The 14827-nt window shown below is 41.6% G+C and overlaps 1 protein-coding gene across 1 annotated transcript in view; it reads right to left on the bottom strand.

Annotated features, from left to right (window-relative positions):
* LOC131468296 (vitamin D3 receptor A) overlaps positions 1–11584 on the bottom strand; it is a 67186-nt gene extending 55602 nt beyond the window's left edge. Inside the window, exons 1-2 of the mRNA XM_058642361.1 lie at positions 11493–11584; positions 10361–10523 (exon numbers count right to left, since the gene is read on the bottom strand). The gene's annotated coding sequence lies outside the window, so the exon portion shown is untranslated. The remainder of the gene's footprint in view (positions 1–10360; positions 10524–11492) is intronic.
* Positions 11585–14827: the final 3243 nt, after the last annotated feature.

Here is a 14827-nt window from a genome sequence, read left to right as displayed (position 1 = left end):
AGAATGGAAACAGAGTATAATAGTAATGCTTCTCTACAATCATACACTTCCACAACCTTCATATTAAATGACAGTGGTCATGTTGCACCTTAATCTCCATGAAGCGCTGTCTCACTTCACTATGTATACGGCTGAAATGTGTTCTCTACCAAAATGTTACATCTCACTGCCCTTTCTTATCTTGACCATACCTTATTTTTCCACTTAGACAGGAGTACCTGCAGAATGCAAACAGGAGGTGTGTGAGTGTGTGTCTGCGTGCACACCTACTCATCCACAACACCTTTGGATGGCTACTTTTCCCACAAACAGGAAGAGAGGGGCGGTGCTTACTGTGGGGGGCCTGTTGAGCCCTGACCAATCCCTGTCAGTGGGCCTGTCTCTCCCTCTCTATGCTACAGTAACATCAGGAAAGACAAAATGCGGAATGGAGAGGCAAAAAAAAGGTTGGGACTTAGAGTTTGCCGCTTGCTGAAAGCCCCTTATACAGGGGCCTCAAAAGACAGACACAGAAAGAGTGAGCAACAAGGAGACAGAGGCTGATTCCCATTTGTAAATGTTTTCCCTCCTCATTCCGTGGCTATTCCCTGAAATATCCAGAGATGTCAACACCCACTTTTTTTGGAGAGAACATATTAAAAAAGGATGACAGGCCTGATGATGTTATTGCCTATTTTTACGTGTATGGAAATATGAGGGAAGCAGCTAGTAACGGATTCTCTACACAGTCTGAAAACAAAATGTTTAATCTACACACAAAGAAATAAAAAAAGTAGTGTGTTTGTGTATTTTAGTGAGATGTACACCATGCTACTGTACCTTGAGTTCCTCATAAAGTGACGTCTGTGCTCTCCAAATGATGACACATAGGAGTGTAGCAGTCAAAATCTACATATACACATATATATATACATATACATATACATATATATGTACATTAAATATTGAGTCATGTTTCTAGCCACCAGGTGAATGTAAATCACTATATTACTTTGTGCAACAACAACATAAAGAAACATCACACAAGACCCACCTCACACACAACAGACTAAAGTGTCTGCAGCTGCTTTTATACAGCGATCATGCTATACTGGCATCATCACCAGTGAGCGATTTTACAAAGCATGCCATGATTCCATTATAAGATGTACATCTGTTACAACACGCAGGCTCCCCTTTACACTGATGCCAATTCTACTGCCATCACAAAGGTGAAACAACAATTTCTACTCTTCCTGTGTTTTTATACAGATCAACACAGAATAAAGACAAAACAGTCTTACCTTGAACAGGCTAAAAAAAAGGGGCTGCTCACTAGAAGTATTTAATGTTCAGCACTGGTATATAATTGTTTATTAATCCATCCATCCATCCATCCATCCATCCATTATGTACCGCTTTATCTTCAGACAATCATTAAATATAAGTCACTAAAACTTTATTTATCCAAATGTCCAAAATCCAATAATGTGTTGTCATTAAACAGATATATGGGCCAAAAAAAATCTGCATCAATCATCGGCCACAGAAAACCATACCAGTCGACCTCTGCGCTCTACAGACAACTTCATACATGTTCTCACACAGACACACACAATTCCAGGTTTAATGAGTGGCTGCACTAATGAGCAAGCTGTGCTTTTAGTGTGGCAGTAAAACACAGTTAGCCAACTCTCACATCAGTCTAATTAAAAAGCCTCAGTTTAAATCAATGCAAAACGGAGTCTATTCATCCACACAGAAGGTGATGATGGTAATAATAAGCTTTTGGCTACTTAAGGAAAAGTCTTCAGCCTGGAGTTTCGTAGTCTGATTCCAATTACGCCAAATCAAAGTCAATGAATGGGCTCTGCATTTTTAGTGAACACAGGCAGACTCCGGTTAAGTCCAGAGTTTGTGTGGCGGCATGAGAAAATACTAGCATTAGCATTTGTGCTTATGCAGTGACATCTACGGTACCTGTGGACAAAATGATGTCTGCATTTCTCTCAGTGGGAGAGAGGGGTGACAAAGACTTTCCTGACATGTACAGAATCTTTACAGAAACATCTATCATTTCTATACATAATTTGCCATTGAACATTGAACAACTCAGTCAAAGACACTTGTTTATACATAAAAAACATCTCCAGCTTAAAGGTATGTTATCTGCATTTGTGTCTATAAGTCTGACCTTTGTTGTGTCACATCAATGTATTCATTTAGGGGTTTTGGATGTAGAAACATTGCTGCACCTTGAACACTAACTAACTTTTCTGTCTGAGTTACATGTGAAAAGACAGTGGTTTTAGACCCTCGTTAAGCATCTTGCATAGCCCTGCTTACAGCAAAGTGGGCCTATCCTTTATGTTCGTATAACATTATATGAACAACTTGTCTCAGGGCTGTGAGATTGGTCACCATGGCAAATATTCAACAGACTTGCAGCCAATTTGGTTGAACTGATTGTGAGTGGGGAAATCAGATGTGTTGTTCAAAGCCACAAAACATAGTTCTACAGCTTATCCAACATTCAACCCATCCCATTATGTGTTCTTGAAAAAGGCACGAAATAAAAATGGCTGTTGAAGAAACCCTCCACAATCAGTCAGCCTATAAATGTCAACATGACAAGAACTGCATCAAAGTCGCAGTGCGCTGCGTCATGATGAGGGCACCATTATCCAAATAGCCTTTCGTTTTCAATGGTGAACACAGTTTTGCTTGATGGGAACTGTACCTCGAAACCCATCAGTGTTTGTGTTGTGTTAAGCTACACTAGACCACAACATGCAACACAACTCCTATCATCCATGTGGACTATGCCACGGTTTACCACCGCCAGATCTTTCAGCTGTTGAACTCGGAGAATTTGCCTTTGTGTAAGCACTTCTTACGTGGCATCGTTTGACCTCAAACAGTGAGGTGAGCCACTATTGACGTTTATCTCGCCAAGCCCCTAAGGGACTCTAAACAAGACCTAATCTTACCAGCCACAACACCAGAGCCTTGACTACATTGATGTTGTAGCTACACAATTACCTCTCATAAGGAACCCATTAGCCCCTGTTTAGCCCATTCACATTTAGGAGGAAGGAGGCAAGAAGGAGACAGTGGCTGTAGGAATAAAAGGAGTGAGGAAAGAAAAGGAATAATCTGTTACATGTGAATGTCATAAAGCACACAAATCAAGTGTCTGCTTTTATAATATATACCGCCTGGTTATTCCACACAAGGGAATCCACCTCAGACCAGTTCATGAAAGCTTTTACATTTTGCCATCGCAGGCACCTCATGTCTGGTAGGTCAATTCTGGGGGGGTGGGCCTCTACCACACAGGGGGTGATGCTCTTTGTTTGAAATAAGCAGAAGGGGAACAGGTCAGTGTAAAAGCAATGGCTTAACAGGTACAAAGAGAAGATTCAAGAGAAATGACAGCAACGCACTGAGCTTTTTGAATGAAAGTTATCTCTGTTTAAACATTTAAAACTATTACCTTTATTGGTCACTGTTAAGATAACTCTTGTAGCAAGAAGAAAGACAGATACACTAGAATATAAAACACTCAGATTTAGTAGATATCAGCTCAGATTTAGCGTCAGAGATTCCCAATATAAAAGAAATTAGATCAGGATCGGGGCCAAAAAAACAACTTATTTTGGATTTCTGCAACATTATCGGCCTCTTTGAAGTAATATTCTGCTGAGCCTGAGCCTCTATATGTGACCATGTATTGCTACAAGGGATTATCCAAATCTGAGATGATCAGTGCTGATTAAACTGGAATCAGTATACAAATATTTGTGTGAACCTTGAAGACCCACAACCACAGCACTGACACAGGACAAGGCAAACACAAACAAGCGCTGCCAAAAACTAATTAAAAAGAAATCACTGACTGAGAGCCACGTACCTCCAAGCTATCACTGACTTTTTGGCCCCCTATACACCTGGTATTAGAATGCGTTCTCTGTGATCAGATAGTGCTTCACCACATGCATTTACACCTGGGATTAACAGGCGTCTGCGGTGTCATCCCCCCGTCTTCTTCTGCAAAGATTTCCAGCAGCAGTCTACAGTGTCACATGTAGCCAGTATGAACTCCTCTTTACTTTTTCGAGGCAGGGGAAAAAGTCATCTTTGACGGATGGGGAAAGCAGAAGAGACTGTGTAGAATTGTCACCGTTTTGGCAGGTTTGGCAGAACCGAGAACAACTCGTCCTTAATGCGTCTCAAGCGACACAGATCACAGAAAAGGCATTTCAATGCCATGTGTAAAGGGGGCTTTTGAACATAGTTGACATCCAAGAATATCATCCGTATGCATACATTGAAATAGTCTACAAGAATAAACAGTAGAAATGGCCCACAATGAATCATATATTGGATATTGTAAAATACTGAATCGCTGACAACTGTGTTGGTGTTGAGAAGAAATAAGTTGCGCTATTTGGGCACTAAGCTTTGGAACGAACTGACATCTCTTTCGGTCCGTGGGCGATATCACAGCTGTTTAGCTCCAGGGACAGAAGAAAATGACGAAGCGGACAAATAACTACAACTTCTTTCTAGGGCTGTCACGTTTTACTGTAATTACATGCTCAAAATGTATGCTGCCCCATCTCATAAGCGCCTAGAATTCAGTAGTACCACTTAGAATTCGGTAGAAGGCACACATTAGGTTTCCTATCATATTATATGACAATGTCAGCTGCAGCAGCAACAACAGCTTGGAGTTGCCAGCCTACAGTACATGAGGTAAACTCCTCTCTTGGCGAACAGTAAGCACCCAACTGCTTTTGTAGAGCGACACAGTGTGCACCGAGTGCCTGCTTACAACCTAACCTTTACATATACCCTCTGTAAGCTGGCTCATAAATATCTGGGTGCCAGGGACATTGGTGCTCTGATCATGTGCCTCATCTGTGAATAAGACTGTAAATAAAAAGAGGGCCACACTCCATTCTGACAGATTTGTGTGTCTGGCAAATAATTGAGCCATTTACCTTGACTATGAGTCAATAACCCTTGACTTTATTACATTTTAGATGAACGCTGTCAGAGCTTCCTCCTGTTGTCAGTGATTTCACATTCAGGGAGGGTTTATAGCATCTACGAAGTGCTATATGTTATGGATGCTCTATGTTTGGTTTTTGGAATAAGTGAGGCCAAGTTCCTTCTTCTTCTTCTTCTTCTTCTCCTCCTCCAAGCAGAATAGCAAAAACTGATGGCCGTGTGTATCTTCTTCATGGCCGTGTGTATCTTCTTCCCAGACATCAAAGCAGTTGAAGTCACTGCGATAAGACCAAGTGATGAGATAAGAAAACGCTCCAGTGATGAATCCAGACTTCCGTTACCTGCTCTTTCACAGGCTGGTAAGATGTTGTCAGTCTTTACCATCACACTCGCTATTAAGAGCACAAGAAGAAGTTCTACCACATTGGTGACCTAGGGGACAGTAAAAAAAAAATGCACCGGGAGTTTTCTTGTTCTCCAGAGGCAGAATCCGTTACAACAGCCTCACGCAGCTGCTTCCTAAATCACAGTCACAACATCACTGCCAACATGACTTTCTGAGCAAATAAGAAGCAGCACTGAGCGTAAACTCCATGAACTGGACAAAAACACTGGAAAACCTTAACTCATAACAACAAAGTGTGTTAGTGTGGTGCAAATGTGTGAATGTGTGTATGCTCGCCTTCCATAATGAAGGGAATTTGCCTGTTTTAAAACAGTGTGCTGCACCTTGAGGCCCCCATGCATCTGTTATCATTTTACAACCTGCCTGTAAGTCAGCAGAATACAGACCTCCTAAGCATAATGTGCTACTCATTACAGGAAAAGGCCCTGAATATACCAATGAGGTAATAGGTGGGTAGAGGAACTTTTATATGAAGAAATGAACACAGCAGAGAGTGGAGATCCCTATAATTCACCAAAATGAGTAGGTATACGTGGGTGTTTTTAAGTTAGAATAGTTCTATTAAGCGACTCCTTTCTCACTTTTGAATAGATGTGTCACAGTCAGCAGAAGAGACAGGTGGAACTTGTGACCAGGACGGCACACAAGGTACTAAAGGAGGTGACTGAAAAATCAGCATGTCCATTTGGAGTCAAGTTTCAATCATTGCGAGTTGGAGCTTGACCCAATAAACGCATGTGACAACGACAGGATCTTTTGACCTGCGAATGAGAATGAAAGCGGTACCCTTGTACCCGCTGTCAATAAAAGCCAGATGTTAGTGGGGGAGGTTTTGTCCAGTGTGAATGTGACAGACTGACTCTCCCTTTCCAGCATTTTCCAAATTCATAGAACTGTGACAAATGTTGACTCCATGGTTTCAGTGCATGACATACTGTGGGCCTGTTTGCTGGCAACATGAAACCACACAGTCTTGGAAATGCTAGCTTTAGGCCACACACCAGTGGGAGGTTAGTGGTCAGTGAATCACGTTATTACAGGTTAAACTCACAATAATAAAAAATAAAAAAAAAAAAAGAAAATGCTAAAACAGGATAATAACAAGCAAGGAGACAAAGAGTGTTACAAAATCACAAGACAACACATGTCCCTCCCAGAATAAAACATTAACTTTATAATCATGACTGTGTCAAATCTGCCGAACATGTTCTTCCATCATATTCCACTTGTTTTCCCTACAAATAACAGGCCTCTTTGCAGTCTTTGCAAATCCAGTGCAGCACTACAAACACAGTAAATGGAGTAAATGGGGAAGCTCATAGAAACTCAATGTGTTGATATTTATCAGTTCTAGAGAAGGCAATGCTGTGTTACTCCCACAATTAGGGACACATTCGTAAGATAGCAATAGAATTTAAATGCATGACATACACCTGGAAATGCAGTGAATATGGTCTACTATTATCATCATGATTATTATAATACTACTATACTGAGCAGCCACTTTATTAGGTGCATCTATTCAACAGTCTGTTATCACAAATATCGAATCAGCCAACTCAACTTTGAACGTGGTTTAATTGTTGTTCTCAGACGAGCTGGTCTGAGTAGAGACTGCTGATCGACTGGGACTATCACACACAGCCAGCTCTGGGTTTACACAGAAATATCCAGTTAGCGGCAGGTCTCTGGCCATTTTTCTCTGACCCTTTTGCCCAGACTGGTTCGAAATGATAGACGAGACAAGAGTAACTCAAATAACCACTCATTTCCAAGGTATGCTGAAAACCATCTCTGGATGCACAACACATTACACATTGAATTGGCTACAGCAGCAGAAGACCACGCTGGACACTTAATTAGGTCCATGTGAAACCTAAGGAAGTGGAAGTTAGTGTGTATCACAATATAACAATCTTAAATAGCAATATGATACTAAATGAATATAGAAAAGAATAGCGCTGAAACGATTAATCGATTACTAAATTAATCGACAACTATTTTGATAATGGATTCATCGGTTTGAAGCTTTTTTCATGATTAATAAAAGATTTACGATTGTTTAAGCTTCTTAAATGTGAATAATTTCTTAATTTCTTTGTTCTGGATAACAAATAAATCATTCAAAGTTAATCATTTTGGTTTGTGGACAAAACAAGACGTTTGAGAACATCATCATTTCCAGGTTTGATGAACACCGATAAACATTATTTAAGGTTTTCTGATATTTTATGGACCAAACAATTAATGGATTAATCGAGAAAATAATAGATTATGAAAATAATAGTTAGTTGCAGGTCTAGAAAAGATTTAAAAAAAAGTGTATTGAGCTCAACAAGACTCCCTCCGTCTTCCTCAGTCTAGTGGTGTCTATATGCCATGTTGCCTGGTGACATTCCAGTGTTGCTCACAGATAATGATTTGCTTTTGTCAAGACAGCGAGAGGCAAAAGCAACATTGCATAGGTAAAGCAAATGAATGGGAACAGGTTGGAGGGTGACTGAAAACACTAACAAACAGAAAGTTACAGCTGCTGCTTGCTGTATACACACAAATGCTCCGTCAGTCAGGTCTGACAGCACTGCTTCACAGAGGCCATTTTCAGATAAAGGATGGAGTATACAAATAATGTTACATCATTACTGTTCGTAAAGACCAGAGAGGCAGAATGATAACACTGGGGCGGCGGCGATTAGTCGACAACATGTTGAATTTAACACGGTTATCTGGCAAACCACATTCAATAACTGCGATGCACTATATGAAGTCTTCTCCCTTTGTGCACACCAACTGCTTCCTGAACCAACAAACATAGAAACAACTATTGATTTAAAAATATATTTCATTGACAGCGAAAATGTCCTATTGCGTCCTCGTAGTGAAACAGTCCGTGCTAACCTTGTTACAAACATAACAAAGTAAAAGGATCGTTCTGCAGGAGACAGAATAAAAAGTCACCGCCAGTAAACAATAAGAACAACAGTGCTCTAATGTAAAGCCAATGCTGAAGAGAAGTCACGCTAGCAGGCCTTTACATCACAAACGTTCTTCGGGGATATAAATGAGACCAACTGTGGTAGCAGAGCAGTGTATGTTTAGTGTGAAGCTGTTGCAGCTAATTTGTCTGCAAATAAATACCAGCCAAAAGCCTGGTTCATGTGTGTTTGAGTATTCCTGAAGGTTTACACTACTTCAGTCCTGGAGCAGTTTATAAGTATCCTCTGTGCTTCTCCACTGCGGTCTTTAAGATAAAACAATGAAAGCATGTGTCTATCTGTCCATATATACTTAATTTAATTTAATATGAGGGGAAAAAAATCCCTTTGTGGCCAAGATGTCTCTAAGGAGTTAGATATTGGTAAAAAAAACATTTACCAGACTTCAGCGCATGAATACATACGAGGCTCTCCAGCAACAATGTATTCCACTTAACAACTCTGGCCCCCTTTACACCTGGCAATAAAATGTGTTTTCTGTGATCGGATTGCAATCGGATAGCGCTTGACCACTTGTAAGCGCAGGTGTAAATACACCCGAGACACACGGAGGACAGACTGTTATCCGATCTGCGAAAACCACTCTGGGAAGTGGTCAGAGTCGCGTTGTGACCATATTAAACAGAAGTGTAAATGCAATGAGTCTCTGATGCGTCGGCGACTTCTTCCCCTGAGAAGCAAAGAGGAGTTCATACAATAGCGTGGCTTTGCGTGTGTTGTTGTGTTGTTGTTGTGTGGCAGCACACAAGATGTGACACTGTGGTCTGCTGCTGGAAATCTTTTCAAAAGAAAAGGTGGGAGGTGATGAAAGGGGGGATGACCATGGAGATGCATGTTAATACCAAGTGTAAATGCACGTGGTCAACGCTATCCGATCACAGACAATGCATTCTAATGCCAGGTGAAAAGGGAGCCTGTGTGTTATACCAGACCACTGAATGTCATTATTGACAATATTCAACCAAGTAATTTACTAATGCTGTCAAGTGCAGTAAATTACAGGACTAGCTGTTACTTTGTTTGTTTGTTCATGTCCACGTTGTTTATTCTGAATAAAAAAGAAATATAATCTGCCGACCAGTCAACTTCCAAAATAAATGTTAGTTGAGGCCCTAAAAATACAAACAACATAAATCACCAAAACATATACACTGCAGCTTTACATCACAATTTCTTCAACATTCACTCACTCACAAGCAAAAAGCTATTTTTAATTTTCAATCGCGATCATAACATTTTTTATCACGTCGCTCCAGTTGTACAAAAATAAATTATAGCAGTACTTGATCATTTAATAAAAATGTGACCTATAATTAGGACAACACGCAGTCCACTTGTTCCATCTAAGTGTAACAAACGAGTGATGTCCACTCTGCTCCCCCTTCAGCTCCACGCTTATCTGTCCCTTTGTCCTCCTCGCTTCAGAGGAGAGGAGCAGCCTCCTCCTTCCACATCAGCTGCAGGGCCACCTCCAGCAAGAATGACAGGCAACATCACTACAGAACCTCAAAAGCCTCCCAACACAGCAGCCGTCTGCCTGTCAGCACACACACGCAGCCATCAAACATGTCCATCTGCAATTTCGGGTTTGCTCTCCTTGTCACTGTTTAGTGTGTGTGTGTGTGTGTGTGTTTGGGGAGTTTTGCGCACTGGCCCTGCTGCAGCAGGCAGCCTGACGTACACATGTGGAACGTGGAGGGAAGCACCCGCCTTTAACAATAACAACACCACCAACCAAACACACTGCTGCTGGTGCGCAAGTTTGCTGTAATGCCAAATTAATCTGCAACGTGGGGGGTGCCACGCACGTGAACACCCACGCGACTCGGCGAGAAAACAAAGAGAAAAGCTGCAACATTATTGTCTCTATTTGCTAGTGTGCAGCGGCTAGCTCGTAACTTGCATGCTAACACAGGCTGCATTGGTGGGTGCGTCTGTGTCAAGAGTGAATCCTCCGTCTTACCTGATGTGGCATATCAACCTTCACTCGGAGCAACAGCAGCAGGAGAGGGTGGAGGGGCCCAAATGTTGGAGCCAAGTCGCCAAATGTTCCGAGCCGGTGGAGTTGAAGGCGGGTTTGTAACGATTTCCCCCACGCTGAAAAACTTTTTCCCTATAAAACAAAACTGTCAACAGAGAAGAAAAGAAAGGGGGAGTGGATTAGGCAGGGCTATCTAACGGTCTGCCGGGGGCTGGGACCCGGGCAACAAACGCCAGAGCCCCGGTGACGTTCCCGTTATTTCTCGCATGGACACACTTTGCGTGTCACGCCAAACCCCATTCACTAAATCTGGCATTTCAGCACCCGCCTCGCTCTAGCAGAGATTAACACCTCCCATGACTAGACTTTGGACCTTTTACAAAACATTTAAGATCTTGCGGGATATTCGGCACACACACACGTCTCACATCCAGACAAGTTTACAAGTGTAATACTTCTTCACGCTGCCTGCTTCCCTCTCTTCTGCTCCACACTGTGTTTGGGATGATGTGTGGAAGTTGTTGCAGGAACACAACGCTTTAATCTAACGCTTGTTTAGTGACAGATTTAGCATTTAAAGAAAAGGCTCCTCACCACTTGGTTTGTGTGCCAACACGCACGGACACGTTCAATTGCCACATTGAAAAGTCGTCCTTGTATGCACACATGGACAAACGGAACGTAGAAGGGGCTCTGGCACTAACGAACAGAAACGGCAACAGTTACAAAAGGGGGGAAAAAATGTCCTTCAATTTCCACACCGCGCGAGTATTATTATCTTACTGTAGCGGTGCTGCCGTGAAATGGCCTCGCCACAATGACATTACGCCTGGGCTGACTGGGTACATTGTCCGAGTCAGTGGCATGTCAAAATAACTGCAGCCCACCAGAGAGAATTAACAACAGCTAACGCTACGTTTCCAGCAGCGTCAATGTGTGTGCATGTGTGTGTGTGTGTGTGTCTGAGAGAGAGAGAGAGAGTCGGCCTGAAAGCACTTCTCAGCAAGAACAAAACGAGGCAAAACACTTTTTTTATATACAAAAATAAAGACTATAACACATTTCGCTCCACCAGTCAGTCCTGAAGGTACACAAAAGTGAAATATCAACTCACATTAGTCCACGCGAGGAGCAACGTACGCCGCGACTGCCTTTTAGTCCAGTTTTTTTAGATCTGTATCAACATAGCAGGACCGCACTTCTCCACAAGCCCCGCCCCCCTAGGTTTAGCAGTCGGGCATATCTATACATATACATATAATCCCCAGCCCCGCTTGTCCAATCACAGCGCGTCAAGCAGGGGGCCGAGTCCGCTGTCATTGGTCGAGTAGTCTGTCAATCTCGCGCCGACTCCCCAGCTGTCTGCCTACCATATAGGGGTGTGTCGTGACGTAGAACACAGCCGAGTGGGTAAACACTCTGGAGTTATAAGAGTCCTTTAAGAGTCCGAATAAAAATACACCAATATCCCATTAAATCTGGTATAAATTAGGGGTGTTTATGTGATTTAAATAAATCATAGCAGCAGTTCATTAAGGTGTCATGTCTGTCTGCCTGTCTGTCTGTCTGTCTGTCTGTCTGTGTGTGTTTGCATACATTTTCTTATCTGAGCAGCAGATATAATGGATATTATTTTACATTTATTTGATTGGACAATTTACAGCAACATAGGTGTCAGTGGAACAGGCAGATTATCATCATAATGATCATAAATAATAAACATATTATAGTAAAAAACAAAACAAGGGGAAAAATACATACAGTATGTACTTAAATTAATTTGGGGTATGAGGAAAGAGATTATTATAGATGTTTACAATTGTAATGCATTTGTTGGCGTCAAATAAGAAAGCAAGAGTTGTTGTTTTTTTCTCAATCATTTTCCTTAATTTTTAATACACAACACATGTATCGTGTACACTTTAAAATAATATGAGGTGTAAGAGAAATGTCAGGAAAAGAAAATTAATGTTTCATGTTGCTGCTGTCATGAATTATTTTGTGAATGCAAGAGTTTGTCATCTTTAAAAAGTGGGTCCACGTATAAAAATGTAGAAAACAATGGTCAATTGGATTGGATTATATAGATAATGTCAAGGCGAAAGGAGCCTGCAAATCAGATGGATGATTTGAATATTTTATTTAAATTGTCATTGTCTCATGACAAATGACATATTTAAGATTCAGATTATGAATAGAGTTTGCAGAAACAAAAACAAAAAACAAGGTTACTAATCAATTAAGATTTTTTTTTTATTACTTATATTCATTACTATTCTTGCAAAGGTACAGGGAATATTTTTGCTTTCCTGCACACTGATGGAAAATGTCAATTGATTTTATTTCTTTGTGTTTTAATAATGGTGCATCATTTTCTGAATGTTGAAGTAATTTCTCATCATGAATTATTCATGAGTCACCTATACATAATATATGAAAGTTCCACCATCCTCTCCCCCCACCACCCCTTGATCTCTCTGTCCTAGAAACTCATGGTAACTGATAGTGCACACATGCCCGGAGCACGTGTGACCATAGTGAGTGCATATATGGAGGAGACGCAGAATCCTTTGACTATATACTATACAGTATAGGAGGAGGAATTCAGGCTGTGCTGCCTTTACTATACTGTGTGGATTTATGTCATTACATTTCATTTGTTTGTTTAATCACACCATTGCTTAATTAAAGGCGATCCCTTCTCTTATCTTTTCCAAGGTTGAGCCCCAAGAAGCTGAATTTCTCTCTCTCTTTTTCGTTTGTTTTTCTTTTATCAAGGACACACCAGATTGACGTCAGCGCTGTTGTTAAAGGACTCTGCCTATGACCTTTTCCAGAGATGGATGTGCATAATGACAACATTCCAGCAAGAAAATCCACAACATGCTCAAATTTCAAATGAGAGACAAACAATCATCTTTTTCATTATGTGGTGGATGTGTCGTTATTTGGCTTTGCAGGTTAAAAACAACAAACATGAGGAGCATGAAGAGTTCTACATGACTTTTCATTTATCCCAACTGCGTTTTGAATGCAGACATTTAAAATGCAAATACAAGGCAAATGAATCTAAAACTAGATTGCACAAGTGAACGGTGACAAAAGTGTGTGAGAGTGTGTGAGATTTCAGTGAAATGACATTTTATGATTTTTATTTGAGTGTTTCCATTACAGTGACCGTAAGCTTCGCTTAAGTTAATCCTTTAATGCTGAGAATAAAATGTAAATGTCAAACATTAGTGGTTAATCACACTATGGCACATGAGTGTTTCCACCACAAGCCAGTATTGCATCAACACAACTCGCCTCTCTGTCCTCCCAGAACACTCTGAAACAGGTTTCTTCTGTTTCTGGTCATATGTAGTAAAACACTGAGTCAAGTCAAACAACAGCAACACTTAAACTCATCATAAATCCATTTTTAATCTCTCTGTAACTAGATATACTATAAAATAATAAATAAAAAAAGAGCAGAGTGTACACGTGCGATCCATATTTGTGCCATTCATGTGTGTAAATGTGCACAATATACTTCCTTGCAGCCAGCCTGTGTGTGCATGTGCAGGAATCTAGGCCATCCCTTGTGGCTTTGTGTCTGAGAGGCGGATCAGTCTATATGAGGGGCAGCCAGGCATATGGGCGTGTTTGTGTGGGACATGCGCACACAGGGATTCATCCACCACTGAGCGTGTGTGTGTGTATATACGAGAGGGAGAGAGAGAGCATATACTGTAGTGTGTGAGGTAGCTGAGTCTTCTGAGGGTGTTTCCACTGTGCCTGCAGACACACTATGGCACAACAGGAAGAGGAGACACTCTCCTCACTTGTGCAAACACACACACATGCACACACAGAGTCACTCTTTTCCTCACTATCTGAATCTCTCCATTTCATTTCAACATCCCTACCAACACACCCACACACACACACACACACACAGAGGGCGAGCCTAGGAAACAGCTGGAAAAGCAAATAGTCACCAGCAGGCCGAGTCCTAGCCCACTGGCTCGCACAAATGACTGGACCTTTGCTTGGATGAATGCAGTCCTCACACTGGTTTTTCAGAAAACACACAAGGTTTGTGCAATTGCACAAACCTAAAGGAATGCTGCAGCAGTTGGCAAACACGCTGTTTGATTCACATCGCAGGGAAGATTGGTAGCAGTGTCATCCTGGTGCCACAAGTCTTGCAAAGGGCAGGCTGGCAGCTGTGGCCACACAGAGGGTCACACAGACCGGGGCAGGTTGCCATCCCAGTAAGAACTAGGCCTTTTCCTGTGTCCTGATTTTTAAAAGTGGACCCTCCTCAACTTGGCCTCCTCGTCCTCCAGCCCCCTTGACAGTATCGTCATCGGCTTCCAGCATCAATAAACTCGACCCATACTCACAGCAAATTCACTGCATTCTTTCCGATCAGACACAAAGGAATTTGAACGCTGGGCAGAGCTG

Source organism: Solea solea, chromosome 11 (genome assembly GCF_958295425.1).
Source record: "Solea solea chromosome 11, fSolSol10.1, whole genome shotgun sequence".
NCBI lineage: Eukaryota > Metazoa > Chordata > Actinopteri > Pleuronectiformes > Soleidae > Solea > Solea solea.
The sequence above is the reverse complement of the archived record's forward strand: the minus strand, read 5'-3'. Positions and strand labels throughout refer to the sequence as shown.